General features: G+C 43.9%; 1 long non-coding RNA gene across 1 annotated transcript; it reads right to left on the bottom strand.

Annotated features, from left to right (window-relative positions):
* Positions 1 to 1,650: 1,650 nt before the first annotated feature.
* LOC117076506 lies at positions 1,651 to 11,937 on the bottom strand. Its single transcript, XR_004434388.1, has 3 exons — positions 11,788 to 11,937; positions 11,501 to 11,637; positions 1,651 to 1,817 (listed from the first exon to the last, which is right to left on the bottom strand). It is a non-coding gene; the product is annotated as an uncharacterized LOC117076506 (long non-coding RNA).
* Positions 11,938 to 19,723: the final 7,786 nt, after the last annotated feature.

Below are 19,723 nucleotides of genomic sequence, written 5' to 3'. Positions count from 1 at the left end.
AAATGTCTTCTGTGCCCAGTGGCTGAGCATGTCATGAGAACAAGTCCAGAGGAGGGGTGGGATGCTATTCCTTGGCAGGGGTCAGGAAAACCTGACTGATGAGGAGTGTTTGAGGAAGTCCTGAATGAATGGAGAGAGTGAGCCATGGGAGATCTGAGGAAGAGTGCCCCAGGTGGAGGGAGCACTGTGTGCAAAGGCCCTGAGGTAGGTGTGTGTTTGATGTGCTTGAGAAACCGCCAAGTGTGATTGGGTTGGGTGAGTCAGGGGGAACATTAGGGGAAGAATCAGAGAGGTAGCAAGTCAGGATCATGTGGGCCCTCATAGGACAGAGTAAGGACTCTGGCTTTTTTTCTGAGTGAAATGGAGGTCCACCAGAGGGTTTGGAACAGACATGTGTCAATATCGGACTGGCAATCTATGCAGACCCTTGTGTTGAGAAGAGACACCAGGAGGCCAAGCGAGACCAGTGAGGAGGTAATTGCGATAGTCTTGACTGCAGATCCCAGTGGCTCAGACCAAGGTGGTAGTTGTTGAATACAAACATTAAATAAATAAGAAAGGAGATGGTAATTAATGGAGAATCAAGAGACTGCAGAAGGTAAGAGCGAATGAGATCAAGAGAACAGAGGTGAGGAAGAGGAGTGTTAGCCTGAACAGGGAGATAGAGTGTTATCCCCTGGGGAGAAAGGAAATGCAGACCACTAAGGAACAGAGACACAAGGAGGAGGAGGTGAGGGAACATGAGGATGGTAGGGTAAGACTTTGGGCATCCCCAGGAACCAGGACCCAGAGTTTCCTGTGCATAATGGCAAGGGAGGAGAGATCCATAGGTGGAAGGAGAATGAGAACTTTCTGTCCTCCCTACTATATGGCGAGGTCCATGAAGGTGAGTTCTTGTGTGCTGGGGTCACCTCTGTCTACTGGACCCTAGTGCAGGGTCTGGCTTACAGTGGGCACTCAGGTAATTCTATAATTAGTGAGTGGATGACATGAATAAGAGAATGGATGTGTAGTTGGATAGGTGCAAGGATGGATGAAAGGAAGAATGGATGGATGGAAAGGAGAGGAGATGGATAGAAGGATGGAAGGTCATAGCCTAGAACATCAGTCTATTGCAACTCCTGGGCTGTAATTCAAAGTTCCACCTACCCAACTTTACTGATATATTATTGACAATTAAAATTGTACATATTTGAGGGGTACAATGTGATGATTTGATATAGGTATATATTGTGAAATAACCACCACAGTCAAGCTAATGTTTGCACATTTCAAGTATACAATCCACATTGTTATCTACAGTCACATTGTTGCTGCACATTAGATCTCTAGAACTTATTCATCCTGCATATCTGAAACTTTGTACCCTTTGACTGACATCTCCCCTCTTTTCCCCTCCCCTTATTGCCTAGGAACCACTGTTCTAATCTCTGCTTCTGTGAGTTTGACTACTTCAGATTCCATGTATAAATGAGAGCATGCAGTATTTGTTTTTCTGCCACACTAAGTGAAAGAAAGCAAAGTTACTTTTAAATGAAGGAAGGAACAAAGAGTGAAAGAGTTCTCAATAGTGCATTGGGGGATAACAGATTTTTGGGGGATAATTGACAGGTCAGAGGTTCCTTGGAGGAATGGAATGAGAGCGGAAGGAGTTGGTATTCTGAAGGGATGTCTTAATTGAGCTGCCCATCCTGGCAAATGCAGTTCTTGATTCAATATGGGATTGGGAAAATTGCACTGTTCTTGGAGTTAGGGAGTCTGGGCTCACACAAAGCAGTTTTTCTTCTTCTGCAGGTCCAGAGGGAAGAGCTCAGTCCCTGGGGAAACAGATTGAAAAGACAGGTTGTCAGGCACCCAACCAAGCTGAGTTGTGCTTCACACTTATGAAGACTAAATGTTTTCAACAGAAATGGAGTCATACAGCACACACTCTTTCTCTCCCTTTCAATACCCTCCACCAATGTATAGGCATGGAAACTAAGACCCAAAGAGAGGAAGTGACTTACCAAATCGGAATGGGCAACAGGGTCATAGAAAGCTGTTTAGAGGTGATGACACTTGGGTTGAGCCTGGGAGGGAGATTAGGTGTTAATGAATGCAGGAGAGGGTAATCCTCCAAGCAGAGGCAGTAGCAAGAATGCAGGCATGAAAATTTGGGGCTCTTCAAGCAGTTCTACATACACAGGAATGAGACTTGGAAAAAGGGTGGAGAGGTGAGGTGAACCAAGTCACAGATGACCTAGTATGCTGAGTTAAGGAATTTGGACTTGATCCTATAAACAGTAGAAAGTCCCTGAAGAATTTGGAGCCAATCATATTTTAGGAAGTAAAGTATAAGAAAAAAAGGTAAAATATAAGCCAAGAGCATGGACTCTGGAGCCAGACTGTCTGGGTTGCTCACATCCTGCCTCTGACACCCATTAGCTGTGTGATTTTGGGTCAGTTAGTTTACCTCTCTGGGCCTCAGTTCCCCATCTGTAAATGATATTGTCTTCATAAAGGTTTTTGTAAAGATCGTAGATGCTACGTAAGTGCTAAGAATCATGCCTGGCACCTACTAAGTACCCTGCGTTTCTGTGCTAGCAGTTGTCATGTTGTTACTGCTGTCATCACCATCATTATTACCATTAGTTCCATTTTTTAAAGATTCTTCTTAGTAGTCAATGTTTTTTAGTGGATGGAAGCAGAGTCAGACTGCAAGTAGAAAGCCCAAGTGGGAGTTACTGTGGTAATTCAGGCAGTAAGCTATGTCCTGCGGGCCAAATCTGGCCCATTGCCTGTTTTTGTAAACAAAGATTTATTAGACATAGCCACACCCATTCAATTACATGCTGGCTACTATCACTTTCACACTACAGCAGCAGTAGTTGCAACAGAGACTGTATGGCCCTCAAAGCTAAAAGTGTTCACCATCCGGCTCTTTACAGAAAAAGGTTAGCTGACCCCAGAGGTCAGAGGACAGTTCAGCTTTGGGGCAGGAGACACTGGAGACACTCTTTTGCCTTCCTCCAGCCATTTTAGGAAGGGACTGCCTACCCTCTCTAGGTCCATGATCCACCTGGCTCTGCATTTCCCAGTATAGTGATCCAGGTGCGTAAGATGTTGAGATTCGCCCAGCTCAATTTCCCCTCGATTACTTTGTACTGCCTTATTGTTCTTTTTCAAATTAATTCTTGCATCTTCAAATCTATAAAGGAAAACAATATTGAGAGCAGCCTGTGACCTTTCTGGCAGCTTTCAATTTCTTTCCTCTTCATTTTTAGTTTTTATTACCCCTAGGATAGCATCTAATTATTTCTTGAATAATCACGTCTCCTGGGCTCAGAGGAAATTTGAGAAGTGTGCTCCCTATTATGTCTTCCAAATTAGTTTCTCTTCCATTTCGGTGCACTTTCCTTTGTCTTTTCATTCTTGGTTCAGCCAAAAATAGTATCTCAAATTGAGTGCTAAATTCTTCGGTATTTCATTCACTTCAATTAACTTCCCTCAAGACTCTCTTTGGTTTTTGTAAATGAGGTCTTTGGTCCTCAGGATCTTGATCCTAGGCCACTGCACTGCCTTTTCATGCCAGCCCAGTCTGGAGCCCCCTCCAGCCCCCTCTCTTGTCCCGATCCTTTCTATGGGTGTTATTGGTGGCATGAGGGCACAGGGAAGGGTAATAGGTGTAGAAAGCGGCAGTGAATCTGGTGATCTGGATTCTGTAACTTGTAAGCTGAAAGAAGTTGGGAAAGTTGACTTTAGCTTTTCTCATCTATCAAATGCAGGGAGATGCCCATCGACAGAGGAACTCATCAATGAGAGACATCCATGTGTTGATAATGAAGGTTGGGGGCAGGTGAAGAGTCAGCCACCCATGATTAAAGCCACTCTTGAATTCTGGAAGTCTGATGCCTGAGATCTCAGCACTAGTTTACTTCACAGGAGTGATTCAGAAAGTAATTGATAGAAATTTGTGATGATCATAATAAATCACCTGTATAGCAAAATACTTTTCCAGTTTACAGATTGCCTTCACACCCATTATGTTATTTCACAGCCCCCTGAAGCCCTGTGGGTAGACTAAGTCAAAGCATCAACCCCATTTTACAGATGAGGAAACTGAAGCACAGAGAGGTGAAGTGACTTGCCTGAGGTCACACAGCTAACCTGCGGCAGAGTCACTTAAAACACCAAATCTCATCTTTTCTCATGGCACATGCTCTCCTTCCTTTGTTAGCTTTTCTATGGTGACAAGTGGAGAGTGCTGTCTCCTACATGATTCTTTTGCTCCATGTGTAATATTCCAACAGTGCAAAGGCCAGGATTGGCCCAGCCTGAACTAGGAGTCTGGTTACGACTTCAGTGGCATGAGCCCCACCTGACACATGGGTCTAATGTCCCTCATGTCAGGCCAGTGACATCCAATTATGGTCTGAACTGGTGGACATTAGGGGCTGGGTCGCATTCATCTCAGTACCCCCAGCTCTCAGGGCATGCTGGGCACCTCCAGCAGCTCAGTGGACTCCACAGGATGGGTGAGAACATGGGTGAAGTCCAGTGGACTAGGTGTGAGTCTTGGTTCTGCCACTTCCTACCTGGGCGGCTTCAAACAAGCCCCCCAAACCCCTCAGCCTCAGTCTCCTCACCTTTTAAGTGGGGGAAATAATGCCCATCCCACAGGGTGGAGGTAAGTTTCAAATAAAAAAACATGAGGGTGACCCTGGAACCTCATCTGTCCTTTACTGGGGCTCAATAAGCATCAGCGCTCCCCTCTCCTAGTCTCTTCTTTCCCCCCTCCCTTCCTCTTTCTTGCCCTTCCCTAAAACCTTATTTCCTATAACTCCTTTTTGATCCATTGATTAGGAGTTTTCACAAGAGCAAGTCTTTAAACACAAAGAAGAGTGACCGGGGGTGGGGACAGGACCTTCTGAAGGGAGAGAAAGGGTGAGAGTGGAGATTTCAGAAGACCAGAGTCCTCCACAAAGTTGCCTTAGACTGGCCCTGTTGGTGCTGGTATTTTCTCTCATTTTCTTTCTCCTTTCCAAATATAAAACCATTTATAAAGTACAACTAAACAGAAGCATGCATAAAGCTGTTTCTTGGTAGAAGTTTTCAAACCAATTTTTCTCAAGGAAGTATCTTTTTCTCCAAGATTTGTATTGATAACCCCCAAAAACTTGTAAGACCAGGAAGCCTTTATGGCATCGTGGCTTGGGATCTTGGGCTCTGGGGCCAGGAGACTTGAGTTCAAATCCTGGCTCAGGCTTGTTCTAGCTCTGATCCTGGATCAGTTACTTCACCTCCCTGTGCCTCAGATTCCTGATCTGTAAAGTGAGGGAATGGGGGTTCCTAGGTCATAGGGAAATATGGAGATTAATTACTATTAATTTCATGTTAATGATTTTATGACAAGTATATCTTGATTGTTAATAACTATTCATATAAATATGCATAAATATATTATATATTTATTTAATAGTCATTAATAATAGTCATTAATCTATTAATGTTATATTGATATATGTTAATATATTATATTGATATATTCATATACGACTTTACATTCTATATGACATATGTGAATACATTCATGTATAATATATGAATATATATTAATATATGAGATATGAGTATATTATATATTAATATGTTATATATTATATATTATATATTGATGTATGTCATATAGTAATATATAATATATAATATATAATATATTCATATGTCATATATTATATTAAGATATTAATATGTTAGTCTAATATATAATCTATGAATATCATCATATTATATCATATATTACTTATAATATCATCATAATATATATTAATATAGTATCAATATAATATATAAACATATTGATATGAATATATTAAACATTAATATATAATATATTGATTAATATATTACATTGATTAATATAAATATATTAATATTTTTATTATTATATTATTAATATAATAATTTTACTATTACTATAAATATAATCATTACATATTATATATTAATAATACACATATTAATATATTTTATTTCTATGTTATATAATAGTATTATACATTTATATAATATGACATGTATAATATATTACATATAGTGATAATACACATTATGTATAATAATATGATATATGTAATTATATATTATACATAATTATATAAATATATCATATATTATATAAATATATTATGTTATATCATATGGAAATAAAATGTTATATAACATTATGTGATATATAATAATAAAGCTATTAAAAGACCAGTCGGGTACAATCCTCCCACCTAGTTCAAAGGACTCTGAACAGACCTGACTGGTAAGGGGGGCCTAGCAGAATGTTATTTTCAGGCTGACTTCATTTTACAAGAGTGCTGCCTCTGCCCCTTGGTTGCCCCCTCCTCACAATGATCATTTGCAGTGGGTGCCTGAGATTTGATATTCCATTGCATTCCCTGCCCTCTGGCTACTTAGTCATTTTGCTGCTTTAATTTACTCAGGCCATGACCTTCTGGACCCACAGTGCTTCCCTCCTGGAATTTTAAGTCCTCTTAAACTTGCAAGGTGATGAGGATTGAAGAATCAGGTGTGAAGAATCAGGTGAAAGGCGGTGTTCTTAGGTGAGGAGGGAGCAGTCTGAGTCATCACAGAACCCTAAAGCCTGCTGCGATTCCCAGAGGCCAGACACAGGTTGGGGAACACCCCGGTGGAGCTGGAACCAGCAGCCGCCCTGCCTGGCTGCTGTGGTGGCGCCTGGCAGCACTGGGTGGCAGGCTTGTCCTGCTTTTGAGGACACAGTGTCCCCTGCAGTGCATCCTGGAGTGAGCCTGGAGGAAGCTCTGCTGCTTGAGCACCACAGCTCCTCTTCCCAGGCCTTCTGTCCTTCTGGGTGGAGCCCCACTTGCTTGGAGTGGAGAAACCCCAGGCACTCTCTTTCCTTCCTCTTGGAAGTGTGCTGGGCCCTGGACTGTGCTGACGGTCAAGATGCCCAGGACTTCCCATTGCCTGTGTTTTGCTCCAGGGTGCTCTGAGCAGAGAGCCAGTTCCCGATAGTTCTGCCACCTCCTCTGTTGCCTCAGCCAGAAGCTTACAGTCCACTAGTGGAGTCCATGACCCGCAGCCCTGGCCCCTGTCTCTACCCCACCTCTTGCCAGTCCTGGCCAACAAACCCATCCTGGTAGGGCCGGGCTATGGCAACTCCAGAAGTCAGTGGCGGTGCTAGGGGAGGGCTTGAAAAGATTTGGGATGAGCCCACCTTGTCCAGCCCTAGCCTTCAGACAGTCTCCACTCTGGGGACTGCCCTGAGGTCTGCCTAGGGCCCTGCCCAGCCTCAGTCTCCCTCTAGGGGCACTCCCAGGCTCCTTGCAACAGCCAACCATGTTGCTGCCTGACCCCCAAGCTCTCACCTTCCATCTGTACTCCATCACCATGGGACTGGTCCTTCCCAGGAGCCATCTCACCTGCAGTGAGCCTGGCCTGTGCTGTCAGCAGGTAACTACTCATCCACAGGCATGCAGTGACACAGACTTGGGTCCCTTGCCCAGGCCCCTCTCACCACTGGGTGACCTTGGGTAGGTCAGCCTTCTTTCTCAGCTGAGCCATCATCATGTCCCAAGGAGAACCAATAATCCCCACCTTGCAGGATGGGTGAAAGGATCAATGCAAAAAGCATCCTGCTAACTCACATCAACTCTTCCATCAGTGGGAGTGTTCATTCGCTCATTCATTATTCAATATTTATTATTTCCTCTGAGCACAGCCCTGTGGATGCAATGATAGACAAAGACCAGACCTGGTCCCTGGCCTCATGATCTTTACCTTTTTTTGAGACAGACATAATAAATAGATGCACGGTTAGCACAGAATACAAGGGAAGTGACTGGTGCTTTGAAGAAAGAGAGCAGCACATGGAGTGTGGGTAGGAAGACTGCTTTAGCTGCGGAGGGGAGTTGGGGGTGTCCAGGAAGGTGATGTTTGAGCAGAGGCCTGGATCAGGTGGGGGACAGTCATGCAGCTGTTTGGGGAGGAGGGCACTGCAGTGCAAAGACCCTAAGACAGGACCATGCCCGGAGTGCCTGAGGACCAGAAAGCAAGGAGGCCAGCATGGTCAAGCAGGTGGAGCAAGGGAGAGAATGGCAAGAGATGGGGTCAGCAGGGTTGGCTGGGGCTGCCCTGCAAAGGAGGCTTGGTTTTAGTTCAGGTGTGATGGGAGCCAGTGATTGGAGAGCTGTTGCAAGATGATCGGATTTACATTTTCGAAGGCTTGTATTGGCTACTGAGTGCCTGTGCTGGAGTCACCATGGAGGCCATGGGAGGATGATCTGATTTTAACAGGACTCAGGCCTTTGCCATGTGTGAGCCTAGAATCAGGAACTCACCAAGGCAGGAGGGGAAACCAGCCAAGGTTCCCAAGGGTCCTGGACCCTAAGACTGTCCTGGGAGGCATAGCTGGCCACTTCCCAGCCCTAGAGCTTCCCTGAACCCTGGCCCCAGATCTCCCAGTCCCCATGTGGCCCAGGCATTTGGTGTAGCTTCCCCAACCGATGGCCGAGTGGGGAGGTAAAGGATGAAGGCTGAAGACTCCCAGTGCCCACAGCCACCAATCGGGCAGGCTTCCCACCTCCAGGCTCCAGTCTCAGGGCAACTCAGTTTTAGTAAGGAGACTGGTGAAGGGGGAGGGAAGAGGAGGAGGAAGATGGAAGAAGGAGAGTGAGAAGAAGGAGAGGGAGGAAGAGGAGCAGCGGGAGGAGGAGAAGGAAGGGGAAGAGGGGGGAAACATCATGGCTTCAGTTTTCCTGGAACTAAATTTCAAATTCTATGCATGACTCATGCTTGGGGGAACCTATGTCAGAACCCTTCAGACCCATCAGTTTTAGACACCTACACGTTTTAGGAGTTGGAAACCAAGTAGTTTTAGAAAAAAATCTGTCCTAGTTTTGTAATTGGCTCCCAGGGCCCTGCTCAACGATTATTAAAATACTGACATGAAATCTCTGAGAGAAATTGCTCTGGGCCCTCTATTTATCATTTGCATCAGTGAGACAAGTAGAGGCCTTTCTGTGGTGTGTCAGCTAGGGTACTTTTCAAGGTCAGATAATTAACGTTATTAAGAAAGAGTCAGATTTGCAAAGGGACTAAGAATGAGACTTGGGTGGCCCTCGCTTAATGGAAACTTGCTGAACAGAACTCAGGGTCTCAGCATGTCTCAGATCTGACTTACGTTGTTTGTTTGAACAGTGGTTCTGAAGGTGAGGTCCATAGATCCTCCCCTATTCCCAAAGCACATGGAGAGGCTGCAGGGGAATCCATGAACCTCCTGAAACTGCAGACAAAGTTCTATTTGTTTGGGTTGCTGTGCATTTTTTCTAGGCCAGTAGTTCTCTCCGTGTGAGGCCAGTGGTCACCTCACCTGGGAGCCTCTTAGAAATTCATATTGTCAGCCCGTAGCCTGGACAAGCAGAGTCAGAGACTCTGGGAGTGCAGCCCAGGTTACTGTATTAACAAGCTCTCCAGATGATTCTGACGCAGGCTCAAGTTTGATACACATGAAAGCTATGCTCTATGGTAGGAGACAGCCGCTAAGAGTAGGGACCTGGGATCACACTGACCTGAGTTCAAATCTCAGTTTGGCCACTCAGCAGCTGTGTGGGCCTATGCAAGTTCCTCCACCTCTCTAAGCTTCTGTTCCCCCATCTCTAAATTGGAGATAAAACCTTGAGATACGGGAGAATTTTAATTTAGCAATGATGACAGACAGCTTCACAGTCTCCATCAAGTGACAGATTGATGATGATGATGATGTTTTTTGAGGAGAGTGGAATGGACAGAAGTGTGGGTAAGAAAGACAGCTCTATCAGATGGCTTAGACATCTGGCAGGGTCCCCAAGCACTGGGATCACAGCTGAGCAGCAGTGGTAGGAAGGGCCATCTTCCTACTGCATCAGAAGGCCATCAGAGATCCAGTGGACAAGACTGGCAAATGATTCTATTCATTCAACAAATATTCACTGAGCACTTCTGATATATCAGGCACTGTTCTGGATGCTGGGACACAGATGACAGAGTCCCTGCCCTCAGGGAGCTCTCCTGCATTCAGGAAATAAATTCAATGAACAAGCAACCTCATAGATGAATGAGGGGCTCAGAGCACAGCCAGCACTGGACAGGACAGTGAGGTAGCAAGTGACAGGGGTCAGTAGGGTGGCCAGAGGAGGTGACATTGAGCAGAGAGTTGAATGATGAGGAAGAGCCAGCCAGGAGAAGATCCTGGGGAAAGACCATGCAGGCATAGAGGGAACAGCCAGTGCAAAGGCCTGGAGAAGGGAGTGGGCTTGGTGTGTTAGTGGGACAGAAAAGGGTGCGGGGGCCTGAAGAGTGGCTCTGAGCATGTCCAGGGTATTGAAAGTTCTCAGCTTTCTGGGACTCCACTTTGTCTGTCAAATGGACTCCACTAAAGAGCCATCGTGAGAAACTGATGACGCAATGAATATAACCATGTCTAGCACATAGTGGGCACTAGGAAAATGTACACCATGGCCCTGCAATGACCAGTTCGATCTCCCTCATGTCATTGCATGAGGATTCTAGCCATTACAAACAAAACCAGCTTGAGCATTGGAAATAAAAGTTCTGATAGTTTTAGGCCAATATCAGGTGTTAAATAAGAGGCTGTTTTCTGCAAGCAACAGATATTCATTGAGCATCCACTGAGGATGATGTCCTTGGGGATAGATTAGTGGAAATGTCCCTGACCCTATTCATGTCCAGGCCCTGCTGTGAAGTAGCTTTGTGGTTTGGGGAAGTCCCAGCCCCCTGAGGGCAGCAGTCTCCTCTGAAGGGAGGAGAGGTTTCCAACAATACTTTAGCATTAGAAAGTATTTATGCAGTCAAGCTCTCTAGAACATGCAGTGATGAGTTCAGAGCTGACTTTTGACAGAAGTGGGGACCTTCCACAGTGAACAGCAGGGAAGGTAGGGAGCATCGTGTGAATTATGAGAAGCTGCAGACTCCCTGACTGGAAGATGACCGGTGAGGTTCCCTCCTTCTTAACTTCACTGAGCCTTAGTTTTCTCCACTGTAAAATGGGTATGATCCCAGTACCCAATGTCTATGGGCAGCGGTGGGGATTAGATGGTGTCATGTTGTACAATTCTTAGCACAGTGCCTAGAGCAAACTAAGCCCCCACTAAAAGGCAGCTTCTATTATTAATATTCATATCCATATCCATATCCTTGTCATCAATGCTATTACCAGCAGGGGAAGTTTTGCCTCTGGGCTGCCTGTGCCTAGGCCTGCCTCTGTGGCCAAGTATAGGGCCCTGGGAGGATAGCCCTCTGTCCACCAGGTCTAGACTGAGCAGAAGCCCTGGAAGAGAGGGTAGTGATGCTCCAGCTGTGAGGACAGAGGGGCAGGGCTTTAGAGAACAGGCCAGTGGCAGTGGGAACAAAAAGGAGCTGAATTGTGGTCACCTCCTCCTGGAAGACTTCCTAGATCACTTTGGGTGCTCCAAGAGTCCCTTGCACTTACCTTCAGGAGGCAGAGATCCTGCTGTGGTATGAGAGCCTGTGCCTCCATCAGCCTGAGGGCTCCTTGATGCTAAAGCCTGGGCAGGATCTATCTGTGTACTTCCAGGGTCAAACTCGGTACCCGGAACGCAGCGGGTGCTTGAATGAACAAACAGATGAATGAATAAAATGAAGAACAAACGCCTAAATGAGTGGAGGTAAGTGGACTGGCTGGTCCAAGGAGGAGTAAATTTGGGAATTGGGCGGGCAGAAATACTTCTCTCTCTGCCTTAAAAGAGCTGCACTTACGGCAGCTGCACCTCTTTCCTTGGACACCAGGGGACGCCATCACTGCACAGCTGGCACGGGAAGGCTGAAGGGCTCAGAACGCCTCAAGTAACGCCGACCTGATGGTTAGGGCGAAGGCACCCGGTACTTCTAGGACACAAACCAGTCTCCCCTCAGGCTCAACTGGTGGATTCTAGAAGGAAGAACGTGCTGACAATGACAATCAGCTTACAACAGCGGCAGCGAGCTCCGCGTGGCTGCAGGCCTCAGGAGTCCACCCCAGGCCCCTTCCCGACCACCTTTAGGGGCGCTGGCGCTGTCCTCTCTCTGTTGTGCAAGAAATCCCCAGGGGTTTCACCAACGCCGGCCTGAGAGGGAAAAAGGGACCTTCGACCCTCTTCAGAAAGTCCTCTTCTTCCCACGGGTAGCACCTTCATCAGACAACAACGGTGAGAAAACTGCCCAAAAGCAACTTTAGGTTTGTACAATAATTTCAAATTTACAGAAAGTTGCAGCAGTAGTAAAAAAAAGGCATTTTCCCCCAAGTCATTTTAGGGGGAAAAAAGTAAGTTACTAACGTGATACACCTCCCAAATATTTTGTGGATATTTCTTTAATCCTCAGACTCCATGCAAGTTTCACCAGCTATTCAGATGATACCTTTTAGAGCAAGGGATTCCGTCCCGAATCCTGCACTGCACTTAGTCGTTATTTCTCCCTAGCCTCCCTCATTCTGGAATAGCTTCTCAGTCTTCCATAGACTTGCACAACCTTGATGCTTTTGAAGATTTTAGGCCCCGTATGTTGTAGGAGGTCCCACAGCTCCAGTTTGGCTGCTGTTTCTTTCTTACTGGTTTCAGGTTGCCTGTTTTCAGTAGGAATATCACAGAAATGATGCTTTGATCTCATTGCATCCTAGTAGGTAGCACACAATTTCTCTTTGCTGCATTACTGGTGCATGAACATCAATCGCTTTATTAAGGTGGTGTCCGCCAGTTTTTCCTTAGTTCTTCTTTTCCCCTTTGTCACCAATAAGTATTTTCTTGGGAAGGTACTTCAGAATATCATTCATCATCAAACTTTAGTTGTAGCAGTCTTTGGTGATTTTTGCCTGAATGAAGTTAATACTAACATGGTTGCCAAATGGTGATTTCCTGATTCCGTCATTCCTCCTTCTGTTCCTCCTCCTTCTTTTGTTTAGAGTCAGGGTCTTACTGTGTTGCCCCAGGCTGGAGTGTGGTGGCACCATCATAGCTCACTGCAGCCTCTAACTCCTGGGCAAGTAAGTAATCCTCTTGCCTCAGCCTTCCCAGATAGCTAGGACTACAGGCACATCGGACCACAACTGGCTAACTTTTTTAATTTAATTTTTTTTTTAGAAACAGCGTTTCACTTTATTGCCCAGACTGGTCTTGAACTCCTGTCCTCAAGCAGTCTTCTCATCTCAGCCTCACAAAGTGCTGGGATAACAGGCATCAGCCGCTGTGCCCAGCCTCTGTCATTCCTTCTAAATGTATCAGTTGGCAATCTAACTGTAAGGAAAAGATCTCTCCTCTCCCCACTCATTCATTCATACATTCATTCATTCATTCATTCATTCATTCACGTATGTACTCGGTAAGGATACATGGATTCTTGTTTTATTAATGGGTTATAATCTATTACTGTGGCTATTTCTTTTGATATTCAAATTGTCCCAACTTTGGCCAGTGGGAGCCCCTTCAAGCTGGCCCCTCTGTCACTTTAACATGCCCATGTCCTTCTTTGAACACTTCCTTATTTTCTGGTACAAGATATCCTAGGCTTATTTAGTATTCTTGCCCCTGCTTTCTGTGTTTAAAGGAATGATGGATTTATTATCCTGCAAAGGAGTGTTTTGGAAACTCTTTCCCTCCAACCCCCCCCCCCCAACCCTAGGAAACCGAATTACACAGGGGGTAAGAGATTGGACTTTGTAGTGAGACTGATCTGGGTTCAAATCCCACATCTCATCAGCAGTGTTTCCTTGGGCAAGACTGAAAGCCTCTCCTCACCTGTAAACCAGGCATTTGTAAAATGCTGCTGCTTCTTTAATATTCCCCCAGCACCACCATGTAGCCAGTGGTCTGGGAAATTGCTGGAGGGGATTCCTTGATCTGCCTTGGAGGGTAAGGAGATGAGTGAGAGTTTCTAACTTGATTGAGCTCACCTGTGGTACAACATTACCTGTCTGCGTTCCCACCTCATGCCTTCTAACAGGACTCACATTTATTCCCTGTCTTCCAGCATGTTATCAATGGGAATTACAGACATTCATAAGAATGAGATACACTTGGGGTTTTATGAGCGGCAACCCATACGTCTTAGAGCTGCACTGCAAAGTGCTGCCCCTGAAGCTCAACTGAGATAAAATATCTGGCCTGCAGTAAGGCTCAGTAATTAATAACCCCTGCTATGCCTCTGCTCTTCAAATGGTCAAATGAGTTGGGAAATGCTCCATTCCAGAGCATTATTGGAGATTCATCATAAGGCAAGTTAGGATAATACAAACCCTGCTAGTACGGACTCATATTTTGCTTCTGGAAAGTGGAGTCTGTGCCTTCCTTATCTCTGAACTCTCCACAGTGCCAGTAGCTCAGAGCTTCTCACATAATAGATAGGCAGTAAATGCTAAACAGACCAACAGCAGGTTCACTGAAGGGCTTGCGGTGTAGCCTGTGGAATCCCTGGAGTGTACTGCAGGCTGGAGTCAGAGACCCAGGGAGGGTTTCAGGTATGGGGTGATGGAGGCTCTGGCTAAAATTCTCTCCTCCTTCCCCTCTGTCCTTGATGTTCTGCCTTTCAGTCCCACCTCTATGGCCTCTCAAACCCATCACTGCATCTCTAACTGCCCTGCAGTGGTCCCAGCCTCCATCACCCCATACCTGAAACCCTCCCTGGGTCTCTGTCTCTAGCCTGCAGCCCACACCAGGCATTCCACAGGTTACACCCCAACCCCTTCAGTGAACATATTGTCTATCCACATCCATGTCAGCTCCTTAGTCTGGCATTCAAGACTCACAACTCTCCACCCTGTGGGCTAATCCCATCCCCAGGTAGAACCCGGAATCCACGTTTTAGCCAGCTTGTCCCAAGGAATCCTGCTTTACTGCAGGATATATTAATAAAGCCACTCCTGGTTTCTTTAGATTAATATTTGATGGTACATTCTTTTCTATCCTTTCTCTTGAAGCCTAATTTGTATCTTTGTATTCAAAGTGGGTTTATTGTATTTATTTCACCTTCATTTTAAAAAAACAGCTTAATTGGGATGTAGTTTGCATATTATAAAATTCACCCTTTTAAATTGTATAATTCAGTGTACAATTCAACCATCACCATTATCTAACTTTAGAACATCTTTATCACCCCAAAAAGAAGTGCTGTACCCATTTGTAGTCACTCCTCATTCCATTCCTCCCCATAGCCTCAGGCAACCACTAATCTACTTTCTGTCTCCCTAGATTTGGGTATTCTTGACATTTCCTAAAATCAGAATCGTGGTGTGTGACCTTTTGCATGTGACTTTTCTCATTTAGCATGTTTTTGAAGCTCAACTATATTGTAGCTTATATTAGTACTTAATTCTTTTTTAAGGCTGAATAGTATTATATTGTACAGATGTCTTAGTCCGCATCATGTTTCTACAACAAAATACCTGAGACTGGGTAATTTATAAACAACAGAAGTTTATTTGGCTCATGTTTCTGGAGACTGGGAAGTCCAGGAGCATGACACCAGCATCTGGTGAGCACCTTCATGCTGCAGCATTCCATGGGAGAAGGCAGAAGGGCAAGAGAGCCAGAGAGCAAGAGCACAGGGGGGCCAGACTCACTTTTATAAGAAACTCATTCTCAAGATAACTGCCCCCCTCCTGTGATACTGACATTAATCTATTCATGAGCCCTCAGGACCTAATCACTTCTTATTAGGCTCCACCTCTTAACACTGCTGCATTAGGGATTAAGTTTCCAGCATATGAACTTTGGGAGACACATTCAAACCACAACCATGGGTATACTACATTTTGTTTACACATTCATCAGTTAACAAAGGTTTGGATTGTTTTCACTCTTTGGCTATTGTAAATAATGCTATTATGAACATTCATATACAAGTATTTGTGTGAAAACATATTTTCAGTTCTCTTGGGTTCTCTTCCACCTAGGGATGGAGTTTCTAAATCATATGGTAACTGTGTTTACCCTTTTGAGGAATGGCCAGATTGTTTTCCATACCCATGGCACTATCTTACAAGCTCCCTAGCAATACATTAGGGTTCCATTTTCTCCGTATCTTCACCAACACTTGTTTGTTCACTTTAATCTTTGAAAGATGCTTTTACTATATATAGAATTCTAGGTTGACAGTTTTTTTCTTCCAGTCCTTTAAAAATGTTCCACTTTCTGGCATTCATTGTTCACAGTGAAAAGTATCCTGTTATTCTTTTCTTTTCATTGAATCTCTGTACATAACTGATGCTTTTTCTTTGAGTGCTTTTAAGATTTTCTCCTTATTAGTAATTTTAAGCAGTTTGATTTTAGTGTGATTTTCTAATGTTTCTTTATGCTAGGGCTTGGTTAAGGTTTTTGGGTCTGTGGATTAATAGTTTTCATTAAATATTTGGCCGTTATTTCTTTGGATAGATTTTCAGTCTGTCTCAAACCTTCTTTTTTCCTCTCCTTTGGGGGCTCCATGCAAGTATTAGGTGCCTTGCTCTATAGCCGATGGATGATTTCTCCTCCCCCGCTTCCTTTTTCTCCCTGTATTTTATTTTGGATAGTTTCGATTGCTGTCCATAGAATTCACTAGGATGTTCTTCTGCTGGATCTAACTTACTGTTAATCTTATTAATATCCCAGCCATTCTACTTTTAATCTCTAGATGTTTGATTTGTGGCTTGTTTATATATTATATCTCTCTATTTTACATACCTATGATTTTCTTTGTCTTCCTGAATGTATGGAGTATTTGTTTAATAGCTGCTTTAATGTCATTCTATCACTTTTATCATCTGTGTCATTTCTGGAACCATTTCAATTGAATGAGTTTTGTGCTCATTATGGGTCACATTTTCCTGTTTATTTGCATGCCTGGTAATTTTTTAAAAAAATATATTATCAATTTTATATTGGGTGATAGATTTTGTTGATGTTCTTTAAATATTTTTGAACTTTGTTCTGAGCTGCAGTTAAATTACTAGAGAACAGTTTGATACTTTCTGAGGCTTACTTTTAAGCTTTGTTATGTGGGAACAGAACATCTTTTAGTCTAGACCGAATTTGCCCCACTAATGAGGAAAAAGCCTTCTGAACAGTCTAATTAATGCTGTATGTGTTAAAAGGTCTTCCCACTCTGGCTGGTGTGAGTAAAAACCATTCTAGGCTCTGTGTGGGTTATGGTAATTGTTCTCTCCACTCCTTTTCAGTGGTTCCTTCCCAAGCCGTGGGTAGTTTCTGCACATGCATGTGCTGATTAGTACTCAGGTTAAGATTTGGAGGGAACCTTTGATAGCTCTTCAGCACTCTGTAGCATTCTACTCTCTGGTACTTTGGCCTGATAATTCTAGCTTCAATCAATTCTTAATTCTCCCCTCTCAACTCAAAAAGACTACCAGTCTCTCTTTGGGCTCCCGCTCCCTGTTCTGTGGCCTGAAAAGAACTCTCAACACAAACAAAGTAAGATGCGGGATCACAGAGCTGCCTTCCTTGGTTTCTCTCCACTCAGGGATCACTGTACTGTGCTCCTGTTGTCCAATAGCTGGAAACCATTGTTTTATATAATTTTCTCTGTTTTTCTTTTTATTTTTTAAGGTGGTGTGTGTGTATGTGTGTGTGTGTGTGTGTGTGTGTAAGACAGAGACAGAGAGAGAGAGAAGCTGGTCACTGTTACTCCACTGTGGCCAAAAGAAAAAGTCCCTATTATTTGTTATTAAATCTTTATCAATTTGCTTGGCAAAACTGATTTCTCATTGTTTTACATTTCTAACGTGTTTCACTACCATCAAGATTTACAATTTTCTTCAAGTATATACAAGCCATTTATAATGCCTCTTTTGTTCACATAGCCTTTGTTCATTTCTCTAGTGAGGATGTCTTAGTGTTTGTTACTTATTTTTATCTACTCTTTACATTTAAAGTTACTATCCCTTATCAATTTGTTGTGGATAACTTGTCATCTGTTACTCTTCAAAATAAATTATTTTATTGCAATACACATAGAAAAGTACATAAATGATAAGTGAATTACTTGATGAATTATCACAGTGAACATACCTCTGTGGCCACCACCAAATTCAATAATTAGAGCCTTGCCAGTATCCTAGACACCTCCCTTTGTGCCCCTGCTATTCGTTACCACTACCTTCTTCCCCAAAAATAACCATACCCTAACATCTAACATCAGTTAGGTTTGCCTGTTTGAACTTTATAGAAATAGAATCATAATAGAATCATACAGTATATGTCCTTTTGTATTTGACCTCTTTCATTCAGCATTATAATTATGAAATTCATTCACATTGTTGCATACAGTAATAATCTGCCCTTTCTTATTGCTGTGTGAATATACAACAATTTATTGATCTGTTCTACTGTTGATGAAAATTTAGGTTGTTTCCAGTTTGGAGCTATTTTGAGCGACAACTGCTTTCTCTTATTTTTCACATTTGGATCTAAAGTTCATCTATCATAAATGTTTGCATGTGGTGTGAGGTAGGGGTCTGGGCTCATTTTATCCCCCATGTGGTTATTCAGTTGATCCAGCTCTATTTATTGAGCTCTGTTTCATTCCACTGGCATTTTTGCCCATCTTTGTTTTAATATCACTACTGTGGGCTGAATGCTTGTGTTCCCCCAAAATTTACACATTTAAATCCCATCCCCCAGTGTGATGATATTAGGATGTGTAGCCTTTATGGGGTGATTAGGTCATGAGGGTGGCACCCTCCTGAATGGTACCCTTATAAGAGAGGCCCCAGAGAGCTTTCTCACACTTTCTGCTGTGGGAGGACACAAAGAGAAGACATTGTTTATGAATCTGAATGTTGGTCTCCACCAGACACTGAATCTGCTAGTGCCTTATTTTGGACTCCCCAGCCTCCAGAACTGTGAAAAATAAATGTTTGTTGTTTAAGTTGCCCAGCCTATGGTATTTTTGTTATAACAGTCTAAATGGACTAAGATAATCACACTGCCTTAGTTACTGCAAGTTTATGTCTTGATATCTAGGAGTGCACATATTCTTACCTTGTTCTTTTCCTTTTTTTATCAAGGAAGAGATCAGCTTCTCCTTCTTGCAAACCAAAACAGTGGTAATGCAAATCAAGGCAAGCTTGGAATTCTCTGCTGCAGAAGCCACCCGAGGCTCTTGCCTGGAACCTCTTAACCTACCCTCTCCCACCTGCTTTTGTTTCTGGGTCTGAGAGTCTGGATTCTGACAAGCCTGAGTTCGAATCTCATGTCTGCTCCTAACTGTGAGAATTTGGGCAAGTTGCTCGTCTTTCTGGGCCTCTGTTTCCTCATTTATAACGTGGGAATAGTCACAGTACCTAACTCAAAAGGTTACTGTGAGGCTTAAATGAGACTATAAAATGCTGAACACAATGCAGCAATGGACAGATCAGCATCACCATGATCATCACCACCCCATAGTTCCTGTCACTGGGAGAGGACAGATCCTCAAGTTGACCATCTTGCTGCATTCACACTGATCATGGGGTCCCTTCTGAGAACTGGGCTTCAGCTATATTCTTGAGCCAAGGCCTGATTTACCTATAACCCCTCTCTTTCTGTCTTCCCACACACTGCTAGCTCAGCCCTTGGCTCCAGAGATTCAGCTCCTGTATTCTCCCACATGTTGTTAGTGGGCCCAGCTCCAGGCAAGTTTCAGGGTTGGAGGCAAATGCCAGCTCCACTGAGGTCTTCCTTGCCCACACCCC

Source organism: Trachypithecus francoisi, unplaced genomic scaffold (assembly GCF_009764315.1).
Source record: "Trachypithecus francoisi isolate TF-2019V2 unplaced genomic scaffold, Tfra_2.0 Lachesis_group0, whole genome shotgun sequence".
In the NCBI taxonomy this organism is placed as follows: Eukaryota; Metazoa; Chordata; class Mammalia; order Primates; family Cercopithecidae; genus Trachypithecus; species Trachypithecus francoisi.
Note: the sequence above shows the minus strand (reverse complement) of the source record. Positions and strands in the feature narration are given on the sequence as shown.